General features: G+C 37.5%; 1 protein-coding gene and 1 long non-coding RNA gene across 2 annotated transcripts in view; one reads left to right on the plus strand and one right to left on the minus strand.

The window, feature by feature from the left end:
* NALF1 (NALCN channel auxiliary factor 1) overlaps nt 1-27,916 on the plus strand; it is a 1,037,778-nt gene that overhangs the window by 443,652 nt on the left and 566,210 nt on the right. The window lies entirely within an intron of this gene.
* Nucleotides 3,212-27,916, minus strand: part of LOC128654107 (uncharacterized) — a 32,503-nt gene continuing 7,798 nt past the window's right edge. The window contains exons 2-3 of the long non-coding RNA XR_008401423.1: nt 10,446-10,557; nt 3,212-3,960 (exon numbers count right to left, since the gene is read on the minus strand). This is a non-coding gene — a long non-coding RNA (uncharacterized LOC128654107). The remainder of the gene's footprint in view (nt 3,961-10,445; nt 10,558-27,916) is intronic.

The following is a 27,916-nucleotide window of genomic DNA, read 5'->3' on the forward strand; positions in this document are numbered from 1 at the left end:
GTGCGATTCGGCTTATGTTGTCTATGTGCTTAAGTGCCCATGTGGGCTACTATATGTTGGCGAGACCACACAAAAGATAAGAGACCACATTTGTCAACATAAGTCAACCATTCGCAACATTAAGATGTTACATCTTCCAGTCCCAGCACATTTTGCTGAAATGGGCCATCAGGCTAATCAGTTAAGGTACTTGGTAATAGATAGTGCCCCTAAGAGACTCAGAGGAGGCGATAGGCATATGGACTTACTAAATCGGGAAGCCAAATGGATTTGGCTTCTCAATACCTTATACCCCAAGGGGTTAAACAGGGAGTTTGATATTTTTCCCTTGATATGATAAATATGTATTATACAATCTTTATTGATTTACTGTAAACTACTGTCAGTGTTAGTTTGTTTTTTGGGCATTAATGCTTTTTGGTCAGCGACTTGCTGCAAGTGTTTTTAATAGGTTGTCCAATACTTGCTAAGGGGTGCTAGGGGTTAAATTGTGTGTTGTTTTCTTTTTCCACAGGATATGTGATGATGTCAGTACCTGTTAAACACACCCCTGCTTTGTAATTGGTTTCCTGTTTTATGTTTGACCCTACAAAAGGGGTATGTGTGTCAGTTACAAATTAGCTTGAGAAAGGGGCAGGAGCCCCGAAACATTGCTCTAATAAAAGGTTCAGCCTTTTGAAACCGTGTGCTACCTTTATTTAACTGGATAATATATATATATATATATATAAACATGCAACAATCATGGAATTAACCAATTAACACAAGGACTATACACCTAATACACCACTTCCCGTGCTCTGGTGATTCTTGGTTTCCTGGGGGTAAGTATCATTTCTTAACTCACCCTTAGTGGCCTTGCATTCTTTAGCTCTTAGCTGGATGGTGGTACAATGTTGTAATTCACAAGCGGAAATAGATATAATGGGTAACTTTTGCATGTGATATCATTTACCTTGGGTTATATAAAAACAAACATAGATTTTTATGGCAGATAAAAATCAAAAGACCCATTGAGTAAAAAAAAAGTAATTCATTTACATAAACTAAGAATACAATAATAATGGCTCTATTTCTTGCATAGTATTCTGGGAAGTTAAATCTCCCTTTTTAGGGATAGATTACAAGTGGAAGTACTATTTTGCGTTTTTCCTCTGTGTACCTAAAACCAGCCAGAAGTAAAGTTGTGTCGCAAGCTGTGTTAGAGCGTATCATATTGTCAAGTGTTAAAGTAAAAAATTTTATGCACAATGCGAACGTTTGCTATCTTAAGGACTCAGATATCGCAACCCGTGTTACTTTATACTCCCCATAGACTTCAATGGAGAGCGCAGAAGACAATAAAATGCCTTATAGTTATTGCTCGCGTGTTAACCTGATACCATATTAAACACAGCGCTATAACCCGACAGGAGTATAATAATTCTTCACATTCCAATGTTTTTCACACTACAGGAAAATTATATTTTTATTTTAAATTGATATTTTCTATATATATCTGTATATATCCATACCTATATACATATTCACTATTGATATATATTTTACAATTAACATCATATATATATATATATATATATATGTATAGTATATATATATATATATATGTATATATATATATACTATATATATATATAATATATATTTTAAAGATTAAAATGTTCTTCTATGGTAGAGCATTGGTATGTAAAAGATTCTTCTGTAGGTCTAACGTGTGTCAGGTTAGTGCACATAAAAATTAGATATGTTAAGGCACATGATTGTAATATAAAATATTGAAAAAACAGAATAAAAGGACAGTCTAGACCCTATACATAATTTTGATTACTAATTGGTTTTATCCAAATAAGAATCCTGCAAACTGGATCCCAAATCTTTAAGCTTGTAAGAAGTAGAGAAACATTTCAATATTCAACATTTGTTAAAGCTGAAAATGGCCATCAAGGGCCGCTAACTTATTGCATGTAAATTTTGGTATGATAAGATTCTCCAATTATGATGGACTCTTAAATAAGTTGTTCCTACTCTCACATGATGAGTTGTGCATGTGCAATTTGAAATAGCTAACTTGAAAAATATTAACTGTGCACTGCTAAACTATCTTACGTAAAACAGCTAACTGGAGAAAAGAAAGCTGTGGGCTTGGTGGCCATTTCAGCTGCCTAACAAACGATGGTTATTTAAAAGTGTCATGTAATTCTTACAAGCTTATAGATGTGGAACCCATTGCAAGATGCTTGTCTGGTATGTAACAATAAGTAACTAAGAATAAGTATTGGGCCTAGACTGTCCCTTTAATAATAATTATTAATAACTATTCTAGTTACTGAAAATATATACAAAATGTTATGTAATTATAAAATATAAAATATTGAAACATTTTAATTACTGTAAATAATTATTATAGATGTTCTTAAAAAAAATCTAAAAATATAATTTGAATAAATATGTAATTTTTTCAGTAACTCTTATTAATAATTATTATTACATTTTTGTTCAATATTTTTTATTTACATAACGCACCTTAAGATAACTTATTCTTCATAAGCGCTAACCCAACACCATGTTAGAACTACAGTACTTACCCAAAGTTATGCATATTTAGCATTCCAATGTTCTTCACATAGAAAAAACTATTTTTAAATTTAAAAAAAAATATATATATATATATGTTATAAGTATATATACATATAGATATATAGGAATATATATTTAAAAATACAAAAAAGCTTTTCCTGTATGTGAGGAACATTGGAATGTGAAATATGTACATTAAAAACACATTATCACATATAATAAATATTTAAAAATGTTTTTTGCAAGTTTAATGTATTTTTGTGGAAATGGCTCCAATATATAATATATATATATTAATATATATATATATAATATATATATATATATATATATATTATATTTATATATATTATATATATATTATATATATATATAATATAAATATATATATATATATTATATATATATACATATTTTTTTTTTATATATATGTGTGTGTGTGTTTATATGTGCATGCATGTGTCATTGTTTTCCCTGACACAAATATCCACAGTCAAGGAATACACCAGGTTCTTTGTTGAGATTTTGTTTATTGATCACATACCAAGTTGATCAACATGGGGAGAATTGTGCAGACAGCAAATTCTGAGCTGGACAGTCCAGCATTCAGTTTTAACAGAGTACAACAGGTAACGTAATCAACATGTAGCCACCAATAATATTCGACCTAAAGATCTCTTCATCTGGTTGCTAGGCAAAATACCTATTCTAATACATCTGTTTTCCTATACTTGTTACTGTTTACAAGAATGAGGAACAATTCAGCGAGTTAGTTTCCATTTGAACCACCTGTCAGCAAAATAGCATACACTCTGCTTGACCTAGCCTAGTTTTCTGTGCACTGACCTAGTGCACAGAAAACAATTCATGTGACTTCTGTCATTTTGGACAGGGAGAGAAATGCAGCAATTAAATGTTTGTTATCCTACAGATAGTTGTCTGGCCAAATGTTACATGCAGAGAGGTAAAATACTCACAAGAGAGGAGTTTTCTAACAAGATAGAAGACAAGACAATTAGACAGAAATAAAGCATAAGCAAAAATATTCAATGTGGCCTATCTGACTGAAAAAGCCCCCTTAAAAATAACCAGCTACCTCCATTATTTTACAATCCCTCCTCTGATACTTATGTGAGCTCACACAAAAGTATCACAGATCAGTAACTTGTATGGCACTTAAGTGACTGAATTTCAACAGTTCCACCATTTCTTCTCTGTACGTCCACAGCTCATAACCTCATAGCTGGTAGACTGTGCACCAGGGGCAACATACAGGGTGGTGTAGGTTTTATCTGGATGGCCTGTGTCTTCTCGGAGGAGCCTTGCCTTTTTTGGGGGTAGTCAAGGCGCACAGCTTCTGCAGCAACAATTTAAAACACGACACTGCAAGGAAAAGAATCACAATGAGTATGACACACAATATTAGGCCATGCAAGATCCTGGTACCAAGTTCACCTAACTATTCTCCCAGCCCAAAAGACCAGTCAAACCCATGAGGTACTTCTCTCAGCCTCTGAGTACAGAATTATTAGCAATGAAAACACAACAAGACTCATGCACAAGGGCACAAACTCCCCCCCTTTGGCAGCTAATATGTAGTCCAAAGCCATCCTATTTTGTAATGCAACCATCCTGATTTGTACCTGCTTCTGGGAGAGCAGTTCTATGGCAGTTGTTGTTTCATTACGTTTTTTATCTAACAAATCTACTAACAAGTCAAGCTTATACATAAAAAGTACAGCCCGATATGCAGGAAGAAATCCTGCTCCCACTTTCTGACTCTTAGAGGATTTTACAGTTAGATGATTACCAGCATAGTAGTAATCTTCATGAGTGTGTCCCCCTATACCCCTGTGGGAGTGTATGCTGTTGGGAGGGATAGAACCCTGGTTCCCTAAGTAACAAGAACCTTGCCACATAATGGGCAACCACCTATATCCCCACTGACCGCATATCCAATATGTACCCCTAGAAGTTAGTAATGGTATAGTTTACTGCTATGATATGACCGAAGTCCATAGAACCAATTCTTAAATAGTGGTAGCAAAGCAGTAAAATTATGCACAGAGCGGTGTGTCCCCACAGCCATTAGAATAGCTACCATCTCGTTGGATGCAGGACCATGAAATAGATGCATAGTCAGATGCGGTAGTGATGTTTATGGCAGACCCTGAGCAGTCAGAATATCTCACAGGTATATCATCGCTAAGGTCAGGTTGACTGCTTATACATGCCAGTCATTGGTTAGGGGTATTGACTATGTGAACTCTAACAGTCTAGTTATATTGGAGTCTCTCAGTCACTCTATGCATGTCCACCTTACACATGTCAGTGTGATTGAGCATGTCTATCTGGAATAGATTCCTATGTATTGGGTACCATGGCCCACTGACCTAGGCACAAAACTACAAATCCAGCAAGAACCAGTTAGACTTAGGGTGTTGTACATAGAAATAAAAGAGTTACAACAGATAACATTATAGCAATTGAGTGATCACTCTAACAATATAAACTTGATTAAATGTACTATTTTCACTGTAATAGCAGAAAGACTGCCACAATCGTACGCACAGCTACATGAAAGGCAAGAGTAAGGAATGATACTCCCCTACACACTTAGGCCTAGATTTGGAGTTCGGTGGTAGCCGTCAAAACCAGCGTTAGAGGCTCCTAACGCTGGTTTTGGGCGCCCGCTGGTATTTGGAGTCAGTGATTAAAGGGTCTAACGCTCACTTTACAGCTGCGACTTTTCCATACCGCAGATCCCCCTACGCCATTTGCGTAGCCTATCTTTTCAATGGGATCTTTCTAACGCCGGTATTTAGAGTCGTTTCTGAAGTGAGCGTTAGAGCTCTAACGACAAAATTCCAGCCGCCTGAAAATAGCAGGAGTTAAGAGCTTTCTGGCTAACGCCGGTTTATAAAGCTCTTAACTACTGTACCCTAAAGTACACTAACACCCATAAACTACCTATGTACCCCTAAACCGAGGTCCCCCCACATCGCCGCCACTCTATTTAAATTTTTAACCCCTAATCTGCCGACCGCCACCTACGTTATACTTATGTACCCCTAATCTGCTGCCCCTAACCCCGCCGACCCCTATATTATATTTCTTAACCCCTAACTTGCCCCCCACAACGTCGCCGCAAGCTACTTAAAATAATTAACCCCTAATCTTCCGACCGCAAATCGCCGCCACCTACGTTATCCCTATGTACCCCTAATCTGCTACCCCTAACACCGCCGACCCCTATATTATATTTATTAACCCCTAATCTGCCCCCCTCAACGTCGCCGACACCTGCCTACACTTATTAACCCCTAATCTGCCGAGCGGACCTGAGCGCTACTATAATAAAGTTATTAACCCCTAATCCGCCTCACTAACCCTATCATAAATAGTATTAACCCCTAATCTGCCCTCCCTAACATTGCCAACACCTAACTTCAATTATTAACCCCTAATCTGCCCCCCTCAACGTCGCCGACACCTGCCTACACTTATTAACCCCTAATCTGCCGAGCGGACCTGAGCGCTACTATAATAAAGTTATTAACCCCTAATCCGCCTCACTAACCCTATCATAAATAGTATTAACCCCTAATCTGCCTCCCTAACATTGCCAACACCTAACTTCAATTATTAACCCCTAATCTGCCGACCGGAGCTCACCGCTATTCTAATAAATGTATTAACCCCTAAAGCTAAGTCTAACCCTAACACTAACACCCCCCTAAGTTAAATATAATTTTTATCTAACGAAATAAATTAACTCTTATTAAATAAATGATTCCTATTTAAAGCTAAATACTTACCTGTAAAATACATCCTAATATAGCTACAATATAAATTATAATTATATTATAGCTATTTTAGGATTAATATTTATTTTACAGGTAACTTTGTAATTATTTTAACCAGGTACAATAGCTATTAAATAGTTAAGAACTATTTAATAGTTACCTAGTTAAAATAATAACAAAATTACCTGTAAAAATAAGTCCTAACCTAAGATATAATTAAACCTAACACTACCCTATCAATAAAATAATTAAATAAACTACCTACAATTACCTACAATTAACCTAACACTACACTATCAATAAATTAATTAAACACAATTCCTACAAATAAATACAATTAAATAAACTAGCTAAAGTACAAAAAATAAAAAAGATCTAAGTTACAGAAAATAAAAAAATATTTACAAACATAATAAAAATATTACAACAATTTTAAACTAATTACATCTACTCTAAGCCCCCTAATAAAATAACAAAGCCCCCCAAAATAAAAAATTCCCTACCCTATTCTAAATTAAAAAGTTACAAGCTCTTTTACCTTACCAGCCCTGAACAGGGCCCTTTGCGGGGCATGCCCCAAGAATTTCAGCTCTTTTGCCTGTAAAAGAATAAATACAATACCCCTCCCCCCCCCCAACATTACAACCCACCACCCACAAACCCCTAATCTAACCCAAACCCCCCTTAAATAAACCTAACACTAAGCCCCTGAAGATCTTCCTACCTTGTCTTCACCATACCAGGTTCACCGATCCGTCCTGAAGAGCTCCTCCGATGTCCTGATCCAAGCCCAAGGGGGGGCTGAAGAGGTCCATGATCCGGTCAAAGTCTTCATCCAAGCGGGGCAGAAGAGGATCTTCCATCCGATTGAAGTCATCATCCAGGCGGCATCTTCGATCTTCTTCCATCCGGAGCGAAGCGGCAGGATCCTGAAGACATCCAGCGCGGAACATCCATCCGGACCGACGACTGAACGACGAATGACTGTTCCTTTAAGGGACGTCATCCAAGATGGCGTCCCTCGAATTCCGATTGGCTGATAGGATTCTATCAGCCAATCGGAATTAAGGTAGGAATTTTCTGATTGGCTGATGGAATCAGCCAATCAGAATCTAGTTCAATCCGATTGGCCGATCCAATCAGCCAATCAGATTGAGCTCGCATTCTATTGGCTGATTGGAACAGCCAATAGAATGCGAGCTCAATCTGATTGGCTGATTGGATCGGCCAATCGGATTGAACTAGATTCTGATTGGCTGATTCCATCAGCCAATCAGAAAATTCCTACCTTAATTCCGATTGGCTGATAGAATCCTATCAGCCAATCGGAATTCGAGGGACGCCATCTTGGATGACGTCCCTTAAAGGAACAGTCATTCGTCGTTCAGTCGTCAGTCCGGATGGATGTTCCGCACTGGATGTCTTCAGGATCCTGCCGCTTCGCTCCGGATGGAAGAAGATCGAAGATGCCGCCTGGATGATGACTTCAATCGGATGGAAGATCCTCTTCTGCCCCGCTTGGATGAAGACTTTGACCGGATCATGGACCTCTTCAGCCCCCGCTTGGGCTTGGATCAGGACATCGGAGGAGCTCTTCAGGACGGATCGGTGAACCTGGTATGGTGAAGACAAGGTAGGAAGATCTTCAGGGGCTTAGTGTTAGGTTTATTTAAGGGGGGTTTGGGTTAGATTAGGGGTATGTGGGTGGTGGGTTGTAATGTTGGGGGGGGGGTATTGTATTTATTCTTTACAGGCAAAAGAGCTGAAATTCTTGGGGCATGCCCCGCAAAGGGCCCTGTTCAGGGCTGGTAAGGTAAAAGAGCTTGTAACTTTTTTAATTTAGAATAGGGTAGGGAATTTTTTATTTTGGGGGGCTTTGTTATTTTATTAGGGGGCTTAGAGTAGGTGTAATTAGTTTAAAATTGTTGTAATATTTTTTATTATGTTTGTAAATATTTTTTTATTTTCTGTAACTTAGATCTTTTTTATTTTTTGTACTTTAGCTAGTTTATTTAATTGTATTTATTTGTAGGAATTGTGTTTAATTAATTTATTGATAGTGTAGTGTTAGGTTAATTGTAGGTAATTGTAGGTAGTTTATTTAATTATTTTATTGATAGGGTAGTGTTAGGTTTAATTATATCTTAGGTTAGGACTTATTTTACAGGTAATTTTGTTATTATTTTAACTAGGTAACTATTAAATAGTTCTTAACTATTTAATAGCTATTGTACCTGGTTAAAATAATTACAAAGTTACCTGTAAAATAAATATTAATCCTAAAATAGCTATAATATAATTATAATTTATATTGTAGCTATATTAGGATGTATTTTACAGGTAAGTATTTAGCTTTAAATAGGAATCATTTATTTAATAAGAGTTAATTTATTTCGTTAGATAAAAATTATATTTAACTTAGGGGGGTGTTAGTGTTAGGGTTAGACTTAGCTTTAGGGGTTAATACATTTATTAGAATAGCGGTGAGCTCCGGTCGGCAGATTAGGGGTTAATAATTGAAGTTAGGTGTCGGCGATGTTAGGGAGGGCAGATTAGGGGTTAATACTATTTATGATAGGGTTAGTGAGGCGGATTAGGGGTTAATAACTTTATTATAGTAGCGCTCAGGTCCGCTCGGCAGATTAGGGGTTAATAAGTGTAGGCAGGTGTCGGCGACGTTGTGGGGGGCAGGTTAGGGGTTAATAAATATAATATAGGGGTCGGCGGTGTTAGGGGTAGCAGATTAGGGGTACATAGGGATAACGTAGGTTGCGGCGGTTTACGGAGCGGCAGATTAGGGGTTAAAAAAAATATGCAGGTGTCAGCGATAGCGGGGGCGGCAGATTAGGGGTTAATAAGTGTAAGGTTAGGGGTGTTTAGACTCGGGGTACATGTTAGAGTGTTAGGTGCAGACGTAGGAAGTGTTTCCCCATAGGAAACAATGGGGCTGCGTTAGGAGCTGAACGCTGCTTTTTTGCAGGTGTTAGGTTTTTTTTCAGCTCAAACAGCCCCATTGTTTCCTATGGGGGAATCGTGCACGAGCACGTTTTTGAGGCCGGCCGTGTCCGTAAGCAACTCTGGTATCGAGAGTTGCATTTGCGGTAAAAATGCTCTACGCTCCTTTTTTGGAGCCTAACGCAGCATTTGATTAAACTCTCGATACCAGAGTTAAATTTATGGTGCGGCCAGAAAAAAGCCTGCGGAGCGTTAGCAGCCCTTTTACCGCCGAACTCCAGATCTAGGCCTTTGTCTTTGTTCTTTGGCCTTTCAGCAAAAGGGTCAGTCTCAGGTGGTGCAAGCTTGCAGTGGGAAACGTGGATACAGGACTTGATTTCAGCAATCTTTACAGCAGTGTTAGTGGTGAGCAGTACTTAGAAGGGCCCTTTCCATCTTGGCTCTAGAGCAGTTTTCCTTGAGAAACTCTTGACCATAACCAGGTCACCAGGAGTGATGGCATGCACTGGCACATTGTGACTCTGGGGCTGCGAAGCCTTTACCTGCATGTGGGGAGACTTAAGTATTGATGTTAGTTGCATGCAATAACCCTTTACAAATTTTTGTCCCATCTTAATTGCTACTATAGTTTTATGCACCAAAAGACCCGTCTTCAGCTATCACCTATTACACTTATATTTCTCAACTGCCACTTAAGTTTTACGCACCAGAAGACCCTGTCTTCAGCTAGCACCTATTTCTTATACATATGCAGTAAATTTTGCCTTTGCGTTTCCCTTAGGATGTCAACCAGGTCATGATTTAAGCAAAGGGTATTGCCTCAGTCTCTCTCCCAACTCTCTCCCAAGTCCCCCGGGGACTAATTGAGACTGAAGACCCAGTACAACTTTCACTTGCCTGTAGGCTGACAACCTTCTGGTCACAACCAAATTATTTTAATAATTTAAGTTACAATTAAATTATTAAATCAGTGAAATCACAATAAATTCAATAAAGTCAATAAACAAAATCTCTAGGAATTGCGTTACTCAGAATGTTCAAGCATATTCCCCCTTACGGCTAGAGACACTCAACCAATTAAGCTAAAGCCATGTAAAGGTGGCTTACCTGTTTTGACTGGTCTTTGTTGAGTGCCTCCAGGGTCCAGTGGTGTCTGCCTGAAGAGGATTCAGAGATATTGCGATTCCCAGCCAACGCACCAAAACTGTGGTGGTTTTCCCTGAAACAAATATTCACAGTCAAGGAATACACCAGATTCTTTGTTGAGATTTTGTTTATTGATCACATATCACATTGATCAAGATAGGAGAATTGTACAGACAACAAATTCTGAAGCTGGGCAGTTCAGCATTCAGTTTAACAGAGTACAACAGGTCACGTAATCAACATGTATCCACCAATAATATTCGACTTAAAGATACCTTCATCTGGTTGCTGGGCAAAATACCTATTCTAATACATCTGTTTTCCTATACTTGTTACTGCTTACAAGAATGTGGAACAATTCAGCGAGTTTGTTTCCATTTGAACCACCTGTCAGCAAAATAAGCATACACTCTGCTTGACCTAGCCTAGTTTTTTTGTGCACTGACCTAGTGCACAGAAAACCATTCATGTGACTTCTGTCATTTTAGACAGGGAGAGAAATACAGCAATTAACTGTTTGTTATCCTGCAGATAGTTGTCTGGCCAAATGTTACATGCAGAGAGGTAAAATACTCACATGACAGGAGTTTTCAAACAAGATAGAAGACAAGAAAATTAGACACAATCAAAGCATAAGCAAAAATATATTCACTGTGGCCTATCTAACTGAAAAAGCCCCCTTAAAAATAACCAGCTACCTCCATTATTTTACACATGTGACAGAGTATATATGTATTTAAATGTGTATTTAAATACATGTATACACATATAAGATGCTTCCACCACAAATTATTTTATATATGCCAACTACACTTTTAGGACCAACATAAAAACATCAAATTACAAACAATTTTAGGACCCAGATGTAAAACATTGTGAGTCATTGCTCCTTGGATCTTTCCATCTTTCCACATGTATGTTTGTAGGTTCATTTATGTGAAAAGCAGGAAATTGAGAAGGACAACCCTCCAATTTTGCCTAAGAAAAAGTGGTTCATAGCTAGGCCCCTTATGTAAATGTTTATTTTCCGGTGCATCACTGTTAGTGTGCTGTATTTCAAATAACAAATTATGATTTTTATTTTTTACTTTGATTTAGATCTAGAATGAATTCCTCTCCTGACCTGACTGTTATATGTTTAATTAAGTTCAATACTTATTGTAATTAAGTGACTAAGGCCTTCTTAATCACAGTGAAATGAACACTTAATATAGTACTTTATGTGAAAGCCCTGTATTATTTACTTCATTTAATTTTACAAATGAACTGATTTGAGTAATCCTCAGTAATTCTAATGTAACTCTTCTCCTTGTGTTCAGCAATCTGAAGCAACTTAACTTTTACCTTTAATTGTATCTGGAGACTGGAATACATATTTTAAGGAAACTGTATAGTTGTACAGACCATAAGCATGAATATTATTCACTAGTTAGATAATAAGGTTTACTTGCCAATAGAGGCAAATAGAACATTTGGCATTATATTATGCAAGAAATTGAAAAGTGATTTGTAGTGTGGGTGTGAATCTAATCACTTATTTTTTGTATACTTTAATATGATCACACGTAATTAAATATATTTGTACTTCAAAATATTGGGGAAATAGATTAAAAAGGATGAACAAATTTAAAGGTATTTAATAATCTTTTGTTTTATAAATATTAACCCATTGGCTGCTTAAAAAGAGCACAGTAGCCCTTGCTGGTAAGAAAGAGATATCAAAATTACACTGATCGACAAATATAGCCAGAATCTATTTTAAGGACAAATCCTCATTATGCATTGGAAGGATTAGAAAAGGTTTGTCTGCAATATTTTTTTTCTAATTATGACTTACTGATTTTACTAAACATGGATTAGAATAAGGAGTAATGATTTTGGCAAAAATTACTTTGACAATAAGGGCTAGATTATGAGTGGAGCGCAAAATTGCGCTAATGTGAGCACAATATTTGTGCTCTACTCGTTATTTAAGAGCAACATTCACATGCACATTGCATGGAATCTTTGCACCCTTCGATATTCCCCCATGGGAGCCTTGTTCTCTTTCCATGAGAAACATATATTAATATATAAATATATTGATGTATATAAGCTTATACAGTACATATTTATTTACAGGGAACACACAGTCCCCATAAACCGCAATGTAAAAGCCTTTTTTTCATCTAACACCCCACATCTGCCAACTTTAAGCCCTAATAACTGCCTTGTGCAGTTATTTTGTTTAAAAAATAAAATAAAAAAATATTTTATTATTACCAATACTACACTGAAATTTGGGGCAATTGGGAGATCTCTGGCTAATTTTCGGAGCGCTAATTGCTACCGGTATCAATAAACAGCCACTTGTAATGGCTTGTTATTTATCATGCACCCGTAAACTTGCAATGTAACTCTAAATATTTTGTTACAAGAAAAGATGCGTCATTAAAAAAAGCTAGGATTTGTTGTACCTTGCAAACATTTATTTGTGTCAGGAAATCCAAAAAGAGTTGCAGCAAAACATGGAAATCAATATTTATTAGCACACAAACACAGCAACGTTTCGGGGACAACTTCCCTTAGTCATGCAGTAAAAAATAATGGTACAAAACATCCTTATATACCCTTATGCCACCAGGGAGCAGTAAAGGTGTATTTACAAAGTTAACTCTTTCTAATTGGAGCAACAATCATGATCATTAAGAATGAATGAAGTGTATTCCTAAACGGACCAACAGCCAACCAGAACCGTCTTTAACACAGGGCAAAAGGGGCAGCTTTTTTTTTTTTTTTTTGGTTCATGCCAGACTGCTGATGTCATGTGACATGGGACACACAGTCAGTCCTAATACTGTCACAGTCAAAAGTTCTCTGCTTATATTTATTTGTGAGAAACTGTGCCAGACCGTGCCGTTGTCATGTGACATGTCAAGCTAGTGACATTTGCTGTTTTAGATGTGCATTGTGCAGCACTGAATGCTAAGCCCTAACTTGGCATCCAGCCAATCCAGCCAATCCCACTGCATCAGAAAAGGTCCTGCTGGGGTTACCACTGTTACCAGGTAACTGTTCTGGTGGTGGGGATTGTTTCTAAGTAGGGCTGACTGTAGGCGCATGCATCAGAAAGCTGGAGTGGCAGGCATGTGAGTATTTGAGCATATGTGCAGCTGCACACACTGTTCTCTTCAGTCTTGGGCCTGTGTGACTCATCTCACACTGTATCCATGCAGCCTTGGACAGACAGCATCCAGTCTGCTGGTCCCATTAGCCCTGCTCTTTCTTCTGTGGCCCTAAGAACAACTAACTGAAGTTTGTTAGGGGAACAGTGCTTTGTAGAAAGGTGTCAGTGGGAAGAATAAGTGACTGCACACACGCCCCTCTCCAATGCAGCATTGTCTAGTGCAGGGTGAGAGGGAACTTGTTCCTAGCAAAGAAGTGGCTGATTTATAGTGTCATGCTGATACTTCACATATTAAGGTAAGGTTTCTTTTTATAGGTTTTTTTTCTCTCTGTCTCAGATTTTAAAGCTTCTGATAGTAGTTTTGCTGTTCCAGTCAGTACACTTATATTTGTCTGCACATCCATGCTTCCTCCTCAGTCTTTACCTTGCTTTACTCCTGTTGGCTGCCCTAAATCTCTTTAACTAGTTAACCTCACACCAGAATCACATTCAAAAGCATATTACATTAATCTACAGTGGTCGAATTTATATATTTATTTACTTATTAGTACTGCTTAGGTCCAGTTTCACATATTGCAATTTATTTCATTTTTTTTAAAAAAATGATTAGTCCAGCAGTGGATGATCCACTGCTGGGCTAATAATTTATAAAAAAAAAATATAAAATAAATTAATTTAGTTGTTTTTTGGGATGTTGGGGTGGAGAGCAAAATTGCATGGGAGGGGGGCAAGGGCATGTTTGCCCAGGGTCCAGTCAATATTAAAGATGGCACTGCAGCTAACTATACATTAGAAAAGACTAAACATAAAATATTCATAGTTTTTGGATAGAATAAATATAATTCAATGATACAAACCAAGTGATAAATAAAATCACATCATATAAAAATCCCATCATAAAAATTACACCATAAATGTTAATAAGTCATAAGAAAACCAAAAGATTCCAGTCTCTATTAATGCCATCAGGTTCCATGGTGCCTAATTCATGTATCCAAAAACACTCCCTTTATTTTAATAGGAGATCTCTATTGCCTCCTCTCCTGGGCCTAGGTACACATTCAATGACCTGAAATCTGAGCTGATTAACAGCATGTCCCATTTTAGAAAAGTGACATGATATAGGGGCAGGTTAATTGTTAGTGCTAATGGTGCTCTTGTGTTCTCTTATTATGTCTCTAATGCACCTTGTTGCCTCACCGATATAGCCCCGCCCACAAAGACATTTGACAAGGTAAATAACATATTGGGTTTGACAGGTGTAGTACCCATTAATTTGATACTTCTTGCCAGTACTCGGATGGTAGAAAAATGATCCCTTTATCATGTTCCCACAACAGGAGCAACCAAGGCAAGGAAAACAACCCATGTTCTTTCTAGGCAAATACCTTTGTTAAAATTAGAAGAGGAACCAATATAAGCACTGATTAATTTTTGATGAATGTTATAGCCTCTCTTAAAGGCAGGCATGGGAGTGTCAATAAACTCTAAAAAACATATGGGTTACATTTATCAAGAATATCCCAATGCTTTTTAATGATACCCTGTATAAAGTGACTCTGAGAATTAAATTCAGATACGAAAACCATCGCTGGTCATTATGATTTTTATGTTTTTTAATCTGACCCTTCTTAGGACCCAACAAGATCTCTCTTGGAATGGATGAGACCAAGCTCATCTCTTTTTCAATAATAGTCAGCGAATAGCCTCTTTCTACAAAACGATCCATCATTTCATTCTACAAAAAGTTTATTTCTTCCAGTACTCCCATCATGTCTAAATATATTAACCAGAGAGGAGAATAAATGTCAGCCATTTGTAAAAATAACTAATGTTGGTGGCATTCATTATGTCTAAATGGATGTTTAATGGTTGCCCAACATTCAACATTGTTTTTATAAATAAATGTTAACTTTCCTTATATCTCAGAAAACATTTGAATATAAAATGTAGCATGCTAACACTAACATTTGAAGATTGATTTACATAGACGTCAGTGAATATTATAATAATAGAGTCTGTTATTTTTTTGTATTGTTAAGTTTTTTGTGGCGTGGGTGGGTGGCGGATTAGGAGTTAATAGGTTTATTGTAGTATTTGTGATGCGGGGGGGGGGGGGCGGTTTAGGTTTTAATAGGTAGTTTATGTGTTAACTACTGGTCTTTGAATGCAGAATGAATTGTTGTGGTATAGGCTATAATGCTAGTGTAATAGGCATACCGCACAACTTGTAATACAGAGTAGCTGATCATTCTGCACTCAAAGGCCATTTTTTAAGCGGTAAAGCTATACCGCACAGCTTGTAATCTGGGTCATAGATATTTACCAAATATATTCCTCAAATATGGTAAGAGGTTTTGAGACTGAGATTACATGGGGTTTTATTCAGTCTTCTCCCACATACTGATTTCATTCTTTTTAAACAAAAATCCAAGCAACAAATCTTTCTCTTGCCACTCAACTCATGCTCCAAGCACAGAGCTGCAGATAAAACACAAAGCTGATTCCTACCTGTAACTAGCAGTGTGTGATCACTGAAGAAGGTCTTTTAGCTTAATTGGATTTAGCTGTTACTCTGTTAAATTCAAGAGCCAAATGACTCTTACAGTCTGTGATCTTACTTGCTACCGTAGCGTATTTTGGATGCTGCTCTGCTGTATATTTTTATCCTTTTTGCATTTAATAAATTTACATTTGAACTTTTAATTTGCTTTGAGGGTCTTCGTTCTTTGGAAACCTATTTATTCACATACTGATGGAGGAGTGGGATGCTCCTTCTTTTTTGCCTTAAAGACCCCACCTTGCTTTCTATACGGATCCCTTAGCCCAAGTACTACAGATTGGCTCTAGTCGTAAGAGCAATAAGTGGCGTAAGAGAGAGGGGAGCGGCTACAAAGTTGCATGAAATTACAGATGATATTGAAGAGATTGGAAGTTGTGGACTATTGACGTCATCTGGAGGTGCCGGGTACACGAGCTGCAGTAGTAGCGGGAGTGGAGAAGGCTCTTAAAGTGTCATAAACCTGGTTTCAAGCTAGTGTTGGTGGATTAAAGTAAGAAGAGCCAAGGAAATTGTTAAACTAAGGCCCTCTTCAAATCCCAAAAGGATCTAAGCTTGTCCTCGAAGTGCTGAGTCAATATTTGAAATAGCAGAAAAATACCTGATTTGGGTATATGTTTGCAGTGTGCCGCATACTCTCAGTACCCACTCCCCCTGTGATATTAGTCATATATATCCTGGAAGGCTGGAATCCTATCTTTTCGGCTATGTTGAAATACTAATATATACAAGAGTGACTCTTTACCCTGTGCTCTATTTGACTCTTACAGTAACCTATTTTTTTTTGTATCTCAGCATATTATTTCATTAAAAAGAAACACTTTGGGGGGCGTGTCTGGGCCGTGGCCATGTTAAGCTGCAAAATTGGAAGCTCTGTTTGTAATTAAGATAATCTGCCAATTATCATCGCATATGAGCACTATCCTGCAAAACCAATATTAGAATCTGCTAAATGAGTACTCAACGTTTTAGATGGTATTACTCTTCTTAAACATGATACAACTGAGACTCTAATCTGGGCCATTGGAATTTGCTGGGCGGCGGTCACACACTAAACTAAAGTTGCCTTTTTACGTGTGTGCGCAAATATTAAAGAACTTTTTACTCTGCACTTGAGTCTGCACTCTTCTCCTCTCTTTCAGATACACACTAAACTCCCCAACACCCCCCCACCCGGTAACCCGGGTAAAGCAGAATATATCTGCTAACAAGTTTACTTTACTTTCAAGTGAATATCATCTATTCCAGAACATTAATGTGAAAGCATTTAATTACACAGTGCAGCTTTTATTGGAGAACTTTGAGGCGACATTTTGCAACCAAATGAACAGTCTGATTGATATGGTGCGGTCAAGAGGAGAGCCTACAGACTGCTTTTTACCGGAAAGATAGGTTTATGGTGATTTGGTCTGCCTACACAATACTTAATCATCTAAAGCCCTACAACCACCAATATTGCTGTTAATATTACAAATGACAGAAGGCTCCATGCGGTCTAAGAATTACTAAATGGAAGAGATGATCTGTTCCTGACCAAGCAGTTTCATCATTTTGACATGATCAGTCACAAGATGAATATACCGGGGGATGCGGCCAACTCCCTGGTATGCTACGCTGGTGCTGTTTGTACTCTGGAAATGATTTGACAGCCTTAAATATAAAATCTCACTGTGGCTGAGGCCCCTCTGCATTTGATTCATGATAGACTATATAGAAAGAGATATTATGCATTTGATTCATGATAGACTATATAGCAAGAGATATTATGCCAGAGTCGTTTTCCATGATATATTTTGGGAAAATGAGAGTCCGGTGGATGGGATTGCTGTTACTTCATTCTATAGGCATTGTATTGGATATACCAACCCATTATGACTGCTGCACTAAAAGATCTCATGGGGTAGCTACCTGAAAACTAAACAGGACTGCATTATTTCAATTTTTAGAGCTTAACGATAACCCATTGTATTGCTTTAGGGAGATAATCTCATGACAGTTTATATTTTAAAACAATAGTTCTCAGTACAACCCTTATAGACATAACTATACCTAATATAACCAAACTTTAGTTTCTCACATAAACTTTGCTATCCATGAGGACTTAAAAGTCAGATGTATCATGCTGTGCTTTGCATTAATGTATTAAGCTGTCCATTGTTATGTGAGATATTGCGTGTTTAGTTCTTTAGCTCATATTTGGTATCATGAGTTTTAGTGGTTAGATACAGAACGTATGAGAACTTTTGTATCCCACTGCAACCTTACTTGTTCTACCTAAATTGGTATTCTTATACATACCTTATATTATTGAACCAAAAAGGTGGGATCTAAATGTTGTCTTAAATGTTCTGTTCACTCTTTAAATTTTGAAATAATGATATGTTATTTAAGTAGAATGCCTCTATATCTCCTCTTCCACACTATTTACCAGCTAAGCTTCCAACTCCCACATATTCTTGATAGGAAACTAGTACTTCAAGAGTGTCTTCTAATGATGGCAAGTAAATCAATTTGCATATTTCATTTAAAATCTTCATTAAAGGGACAGTCTTGTCCAAAACAAACTTTCATGATTCAGATAGGGCATGTAATTTTAAACAATTTTCCAATTTACTTTTATCACCAATTTTGCTTTGTTCTCTTGGTATTTTTAGTTGAAAGCTTAACCTAGGAGGTTCATATGCAAATTTCTTAGACCTTGAAGGCCGCCTCTTAAGAATGTATTTTAACAGGTTTTTCACCACTTTAGGGTGTTAGTTCATGTGTTTCATATAGATAACACTGTGCTCATGCAGTGAAGTTACCTGGGAGCCATCACTGATTGGCTAAACTGCAAGTCTGTCAAAATAACTGAAATAAGGGGGCAGTTTGCAGAGGCTTAGATACAAAGTAATCACACAGGTAAAATGTGTATTATTATAACTGTGTTGGTTATGCAAAACTGGGGAATGGGTAATAAAGGGATTATCTATAGTGATGTCACGAATTGTTCGCCGGCGAATAGTTCCCGGTGAACATAGCATGTTCGCATTCGCCACGGCGTGCGAATATATATGCGATGTTCGATCCGCCCCCTATTCGTCATCATTGAGTAATACTTTGACCCTGTACCTCACAGTCAGCAGGCACATTCCAGCCAATCAGTAGCAGACCCTCCCTCTCAGACCCTCCTACCTCCTGGACAGCATCCATTTTAGATTCATTCAGAAGCTGCATTGTTAGTGAGAGGAGGGACAGGGTAGCTGCTGCTGATTTAGTAGGGAAATCTATAGCTAGGCTAGTGTATTCAGTGTCCACTACAGTCCTGAAGGACTCATCTGATCTCTGCTGTAAGGACAGCACCCCAAAAAAGCCATTTTTAGGGCTGCTTTTTTTTTCTGTGTAATCTTATTGCAGTTGCCTGCCTGCGAGCGTGTGTGTTAGGCTCACAGCGTATACTGTGCCCACTTGCCCAGTGCCACCACTCATATCTGGTGTAACAGTAGTGTAGATTTAAAAAAACAACAACACTTTTTTGACTGTGTTAAATAATAGCAGTCAGTTTCCTTCACATGTGTGCGTTTAAGAGCCTGCCTGCCAGGGCACAGTGTCACCCCAGTGCAACTCATATCTGGTGTAACAGTAGTGTAGATTTAAAAAAAACAACACTTTTTTGACTGTGTTAAATAATAGCAGTCAGTTTCCTTCACATGTGTGTGTTTCAGTGCCTGCCAGGGCACAGTGTCACCCCAGTGCAACTCATATCTGGTGTAACAGTAGTGTACATACCTGATGTTTTAAAGCATGTTATTCCAAACAATTTAGGAATGTTAGGTGATTTATGCCCTTTATGGATTAAAACCAAACTCTGCATCAACTATGTAGTTTTCCACGGGAGTTTTGCCATGGATCCCCCTCCGGCATGCCACTTTCCAGGTGTTAGAACCCTTGAAACAACTTTTCCATCACTATTGTGGCCAGAAAGAGTCCCTGTGGGTTTTAAAATTCGCCTGCCTATTGAAGTCTATGGCGGTTCGCCCGGTCCGCCCGTTCGCGAACAGTTGTGGAAGTTTGTGTCTGCCGTTCATGAACGCAAAATTTTAGGTTCGCAACATCACTAATTATCTATCTTTTAAAACAATAACAATTCTGGTGTAGACTGTCCCTTTAACTAAGCTGTTAATAATGGATTTAGAAATTACATCTTTTGTAAACCAAAAGTAACCTGCAGATTTGGTTACATATGTAATTATTCTTTAGCTATTACTATTTTATATTCCATATAAGATATTTTGTGCTAAGGTCCAAGAGTGACCATATCAGTTGATAGATTTCCTTCTTTAAGTTCTGTGACTACTCTTATCCATCCAAATATGGTATGGTGTATGCATTGCATTTATACAACTAAGAGGAAATTTGCAGACGTGGTACTCAGTCAGATAATGTATTGCTTAATGTCAAATATCCATTTCATTATGTACTTTATTATTTTGAGCCTGACAATAACCTGTATATCTGTTATCATTATGAAAGAACATGTTGTAACTTACAAAAAACTCAATACAATATTATGAAATTAAAAAAGAAAAGAAACACTTTGGAACTGTAGGAGGAAAACAAGTTCAGTATTCTTGACAGCTTTCCCCCACAATAATGTTTCCTTCATATCAAACATAAATACAGGTAACAATCCCTGTACTTGCCCCTCAATACAAGATACAAGAACAGAGCTGCAGGTGAATCACACAGAAGGTTCCTATTAATTTGAATCTCCTACATTTTTTCTTCCAGTAACTCTCTGTATGTAATCATAACAGAAGCCAAGTGATTGTAAGAGAGACCTCTTTTGGTTACAGTCACAAGTCATTTTGGATATGCATACATGTCAAGTGACTCTGACAATGACAGTGATACACCTTTGTTACTCATAGTCACAGTCAAGGTCACAAATAGTTTTGGATAAACAGAAATGACCTTTTCTGGTCATTGTCACAGTCATGGTCACAAGGTATGTTGGATAAGAAGAAATGTCAAATTACTCTGACAATGATTTTTTTTTATCTGCAGTCTTTGGCCCCTATTTAAGAACGGTCTTGTGGACCTGATCCGACACTGCGTATCAGGTCCGCAAGACCTCGCTAAATGCAGAGAGCAATATGCTCTCCATATTCAGCATTGCACCAGCGCTCACAAGAGCTGCTGGTGCAACGCCACCCCCTGCAGACTCGCGACCAATCGGCCGCCAGCAGGGGATTTCAATCAATCCGATCGTACTTGATCGGGTTGATTTCTGGCGATTCCTGTCCGACCTGCTCAGAGCAGGCGGACAGGGTTATGGGGCAGCGGTCTTTAGACCGCAGCTCCATAACTTGTGTTTCTGGCGAGTCTGAAGACTCGCCAGAAACACAGGCCGACAAGCTCCCTGCGGAGCTTGTTAAATGGGCCCCATAGTTAAGGTCACATGGCATTTTGGATAAGCAGGAATGTCAAGTAACTCTGACAGTGACATATTTTAGAATTGGTCACGGTCACTGTCATGGTCATGGTCACATTGTACTTTGGATTTGCAGTGACTCTGACAGTGACAGCAACTGGGACCTTTAAGGTGTCACAAATCAAAGTGCTTGTCAGAGTCAGGTGGAAATTTGTATTAAATCTGCTATGTGACTATGCCTTTTGACAATATCCTAAAATGTAAACTGTAAACAGAGTGGGATCTGTACATTTTTGCGATAGCTGCATTGATCTACAATATTCATGAGGGATTTTTTTAATATTTAATATGCAACTTTTAAATGATAAAAAAATAGCAAAAATGTAACACATCCACTTTGTATTGTAAAAGCAAAACCAAAGTGTAAGATGCATGTTTCAAAGAACCAGAAATGTCACTGATCTTTGAATATACACCACTTTTGTCACAGGATGAAAAAAAATCATACATCCAAAATGGCAGCATCCAGAATGAAGATGTGAAACTTCAACATGCAGAACATTTAATGGGTCAAAATAAGATAACAACTTTGAAGAGTACTGCAGGCACAGGAGAAAAAAAAACAATTGCATGATGAGTAGTCGTTCTTCTATTGTTGTACACAACAGTTTAAAGTCCCTTTAAGGTTAGCTGCAAATAGTTTGTACACTTCACTAAGCATTTAATGTCTGGCAGGTAACTGGTTTAGGTAATTTGCAGCAATTTAAAGGAAACATAGGTTTACAGAACTTATTTTCTGGACTCTCTAAAGATCAAAGGACAAGCATAATTTGAACAGAAATGCAAGGTACCTTACAGCAATGTTTTTTTTTTTTAATTAAACATAATTCATGTCCCTTTTTTCATTTTAATATATGTTCCTATGATACAAAATACATTGTTTTCATTCTTATGGTGGTGGGACATGTCAGCCAATGAGCTTTTAGTCTATGGATCACAAGTGCACACACATGGGGCTCTATGTAGTAAGTTGGTGCGGGCAAGTTTCTCAACATGAGAGCCTGTAATCCTGGCTATGCATCAAACAGGCAGCAGATGATGTACGTCCGTTACCCATAAGTATCATTACACACTCACTTGAATGTGTAATGTGGTAATGTGGCCCCCTTCTCTCGCTTGACCAATCGCTTCTAAACATGTTTAAAATATAACATTACCTTACTTTAGAAATATTTACATAAACCTAGATTACGAGTTTTGTGTTGCGGCTTTTAATGCTGAAAAAAATTTCAGTGTAAAAACAGGAACGCACTATTGGGAGTCGTGTTGGTATTTCTATACCACAAGCATTGTAGCCTGTAACGCAATGTCAATCCCGCACTCAAAAAAATTAAGTTTTTGTGTGGGATTTCCATAGCGCCGGTATTACAGGTTGTGCGTTGAGGCTAAAATGCTTGCGTTACAGCCTATACCGACATGATCCCTACCGCCATCTTAGACCAGTAGTTATGGATTTTGTGTAACAAAAATGTTTTACAAAACCCATAACTAAACAGAGTACACTAAAACCCATAAACGACCTATTAACCCTTAAACCACAACTCTACAGCATTGCAAATACTATATTTAACATATTAACCCCTAATCTACCAACCACCCACATTGCGGCAATTAAATAAACCTATTAACCCCTATTTTTCCACTCCCCGACATCGCAGCCACTATTAAAGTTATTAACTCCTAATCTGCTGTCCACCAACATCGCCGCCACTAATAAAAGCTATTAACCCCTATTTTGCTGCTCCCTGATATCGCCAACACCAAATAAAGTTATTAACCCCTAAACCTCCAGCCCCCACATTGCAAAACACTAAATTAAACTATTAACCCCTAAACCTAACACCCCCTAACTTTAAATTAGAATTGCAATATAACTATATTTAAATAAATACTTACCTGTGTAATAAAAAATAAACCTAACATTAAACTATAAATTAACCTAACCTTACTATTCTAATAAAATAAAAAAACTACCAATTAAAATATCTAAATGACAAATTTACAAAAACCTAAACTAAAAAAACAAATCCTATGAAAAATTTTAAAAATCTAAGTTTACCAAAAATAATAAAAAATAAAATTACGAAAAATAAAAAACACTAAGATTACAAAAAATAAACAAAATTATCAAAAATAAAAACAATTAAACCTAATCTAATAGCCCTATAAAAATAAAAAAGACCCCCAAAATACACCCCCTAGCCTACAATAAACTACCAATAGCCCTTAAAAGGGCCTTTTTGTAGGGCAAAAATACAAAGTCCCCGCAACAGTAAAACCCACCATCCAACCATCCTCCCAAAATAAGAAACCGAACTCTAAAAAAATACCTAAGCTACCCATTGCCCCTAAAGGCTTATTTAGTGGCGGAAATGTGGGAGGCCGGAGGTTTAGGGGTTAATAGCTTTTATAAGTGGCAGCGATGTCGGGGGCGGCAGATTAGGGATTAATAACTTTATAATAGTGGCGACGATGTCGGGGAGCGGTGGAATAGGGGTTAATAACTTTATTATAGTGGTGATGATGTCGGGAGCGGCAGATTAGGAGTTAATAACTTTATTTAGCATCAGTGATGTCGATGCAGCAAATTATGAGTTAATAACTTTATTTAGGTGGCAGTGATGTCGGGGGGGGGGGGGGCAGATTAGGGATGTTTAGACTAGGTTTTTATGTTAGGGTTTTAGGTTTAAACGTAACTTTTTTTTCCCCATAGACGTCAATAGGGTTTCATTACGGCGATCTCCATTCCCCACTTCAGGTTTTTTTCTGACACTCTCTCCCCATTGAGGGAAAGCATGCACAAGCACGTCAAAGCAGCCCTTGGATTGTGTGCGGTATGGAGCTTAACGCCACAATATCGCACGCACAAGGAAGCTTTTCAGAAACTTGTAATGGCAGCGCTATAGGGGTGAAATTACTCAACTTGTGTTGCGTTCATTTGCACCCTGTTTAGCGCAAAACTCGTAATCTAGGTGAAAGTGTTCTTGTAAAAAACTAAAACAGCAAATTTAGCAAATAACACGTAAAATAAATACAACAGATGAAAAACGCAGAGCAATGAACATGTATTTTCATTGAAGTTACAAAGAAAGGATTGTATTTTAAAAACTACAAAGGAAACTAAGTAGTTGATGTGTCTGATGTGAGCTTTGCTTTTAGTTATTGATGTTGTAACCTTTTGAATGTCATTGCAATAAGACAAGAGAATCAGAATTTCTGGCACCAGAATCATACAATCTCTGTTACAGCAAACAAAGCCCCCACTTTCCAGCCAGCACTGGACTCAATTTACACTACAAGTGCTTGTTATTTTCGTTTCTATATATATATTTTTTGTAAACTTAAAATAGTTTTTTTTTTATAGATATAGAGGGGCCTATCCGAATGGAGCTTGATGCCCTGTGTTTCTGGTGAGCCTGCAGGCTCAGCAGAAACAGCAGTTATGAAGCAGCGGTCACAAAGACCACTGCTCCATAACCTGTCCGCCTGCTCTGAGCAGGCGGACAGACATCACCGGAAATCAACCCGATCGAGTACGATCGGGTTGATTGACACCCCTCTGCTGGCGGCCCATTGGTATTCAGCGAGGTCTGGCGGACCTGATCCACACTGTCGGATCAGGTCCGCCAGACTTTCTTAAATAGTGGCCAGAGAGTTATCTCTTTGTTTTTCTTCAAATCAACTACACTTAAAGTAGGATATATTGAAAATTAAAATTATATTGTATTTTATACAGATTTTTCATTAATGTATTTATGTTTGAATTAATGCTATTTTAATGACTGTATTATATATATATTATGCTGTATTTATGTTTGAATTAATGCTATTTTAGTGACTGTATTATGTATATATTATACTATTATCATACAGCCTTAAAATTATGGTCAGTCAGATTTTTTTTTAAATTATAAATATATTTTTTTATAGTTACAGAAAGTTTTTACAGAGATCTTTATTTTTTATTCTTTAAGCCAACTACCTTTAAAGGGACATAATAATTGTATGCTAAATCTCTTGAAAGTGATGCAGTATAGCTGTTAAAAGCTGACAGAAAAATATCACCTGAACATCACTATTTAAAAAAGGAAGATATTTTACCTCACAATTTCCTCACCAGAGTAAGTGCTGTGTAAAAAGTTATCTATCAGTTACTGCCCAGCTGCAGATAAAATAAAAAAAGGAAGAAAGGAACAGCAGCCAATCTGCATCAGCAGTGCTGTGGCCATGAACTCCTTTACTGTGATCTCATGAGATTTCATAGTAAATTTCCTTAAACTGAATAGGGAAATAACATTAATGTGCATAAGACAGGCTCCCTTGCAAGTCCCGGGACATGCATACTAATTTGCTGCTTAGTTCTTTACAATGAGGTGTGAATACTTAGGACATTTTGAGGTAAAATATAATTCTTTTTTAAATAGAGATGTTCAGGTGATATTTTCTAGTCAGCTTTTTTACAGCTACATTTGGGTATCATGTCCCTTTAAGTTAGGATTTATTTAAAGTTAACTTTGTATTGTATTTTATTTTTTCATCTACGTGTTTTTTTTAAATTAATGTTATTTTAATGTTATTTAAACACTTGTATATACATTATGTCAATATCATGCAGCCTTAAAGTGACACCAGAAGTTTTGTTGTTTGAAAAGAATGATAATCCCTTTATTACCCATTCCCCACTTTTGCATAACCAACACTGTTATAGGAATTCACTTTTTACCTTGTGATTACCTTGTATCTAAGCCTCTGCAAACTGCCACCTTATTTCAGTACTTTTGACAGACTTGCATTTTAGCCAATCAGTGCTAAATCGAGGGTAACTTCAAGTGCATTAGCTTAATGTTATCTATATGAAACACATGAACTAATGCCCTCTAGTGTTCAAAATGCATTCAGATTAGAGGCAGTCTTCAAAGTCTAAGAAATTAGCCTCTGAACCTCCTAGAATTAGCTTTCAACTAAGAATATGAAGAGAACAAAGCAAAATTGGTGATAAAAGTAATTTAGAAAATTTTTAAAATTACATTCCCTATTTAAATCATGAAAGTTTTTTTGGACTTGACTGTCCTTTTAACTTATTTTCAGTCAGAATTTTCTTTTTAAGCCTGATTTATAAATTGCTTTAAACTCTGGGACATAATAATGAGTGTCTAAGAAATGTAATATCTAAAGAGTAACAGAAAGATAGACTAGAGCACCTTTCACCATTTGGGATACGATTGTATCTACTACTGTGTGTGTTTAGTGTCTGGAAAGGGCAGAGGACAATGTATGTCTGCTGCCCGCATGTGCCATTGCAAGAGAACTTCATCCTGCAATGCCACCCCCTGCTCTCACATGACCAATAACACAAAAGCAGGGCCTGTTAATCACTCTGAATGAACATGTTCAGTGTTTTTTTACCTCATTGGATGACCACTGCTTCTTACATTGTGGAAAGCAGAATATGCTGCCTAATAAATCAAATGTGACATTTGAGCTGTTTAGAACAAATGAAAGGGACAGTTTACTCAAAAATGCTCTCCCTTTTAATTTGTTGCCAATGATCCACTTTACATACTGGAGTGTATTAAATTGTTTACAAGTATTTCCTTTACCCTTATATTGCCATTTGAAATAGTTTATTTAGCCTGTGGTATCTCCACCTATTCTGAACGTTTCTGTCCTTAGGTCCAAGCTATAGATAAGCTGTGTAAACACAGTCAGCAGAAGAAATTACACTTCCAGGGGCATATCTATAAAGCTCCATATGGTGCTTGAAGTCCCGTGTTTCTTGCGAGCCTTCAGGTTTGCCAGAAACACCAGTTATGAAGCACTGGTCTAAAGACCGCTGCTCCATAACCTGTCCGCCTGCTCTGAGGAGGCGGACAGAGATTGCGCAATTCAACCCGATCGAATATGATCGGGTTGATTGACACCCCCTGCAGGGGGCGGCGTTGCACCAGCAGTTCACAAGAGCTGCTGGTGCAATGCTGAATGCGGAGAGCGTATTGCTCTCCGCATTCAGCGAGGTCTGTCAGACATGATCCGCAATGTCGGATCATGTCTGACAGGCCTTTCATAAATAGGCCCCCCAGTGGGGTATAGTAGAGATAAGGTAATAAAATATTAATTTTCCATTGTTCGCTCCAAGTTTTGGTCTTTGGTTTATGGACAGATATAAGATAAAGAAACACGTTATGGGTAAACCAATTTTACAGTATACTGTCCCATGAATGCAGCTACATTAC

This window comes from Bombina bombina, chromosome 3, assembly GCF_027579735.1.
Source record: "Bombina bombina isolate aBomBom1 chromosome 3, aBomBom1.pri, whole genome shotgun sequence".
Lineage (NCBI taxonomy): Eukaryota > Metazoa > Chordata > Amphibia > Anura > Bombinatoridae > Bombina > Bombina bombina.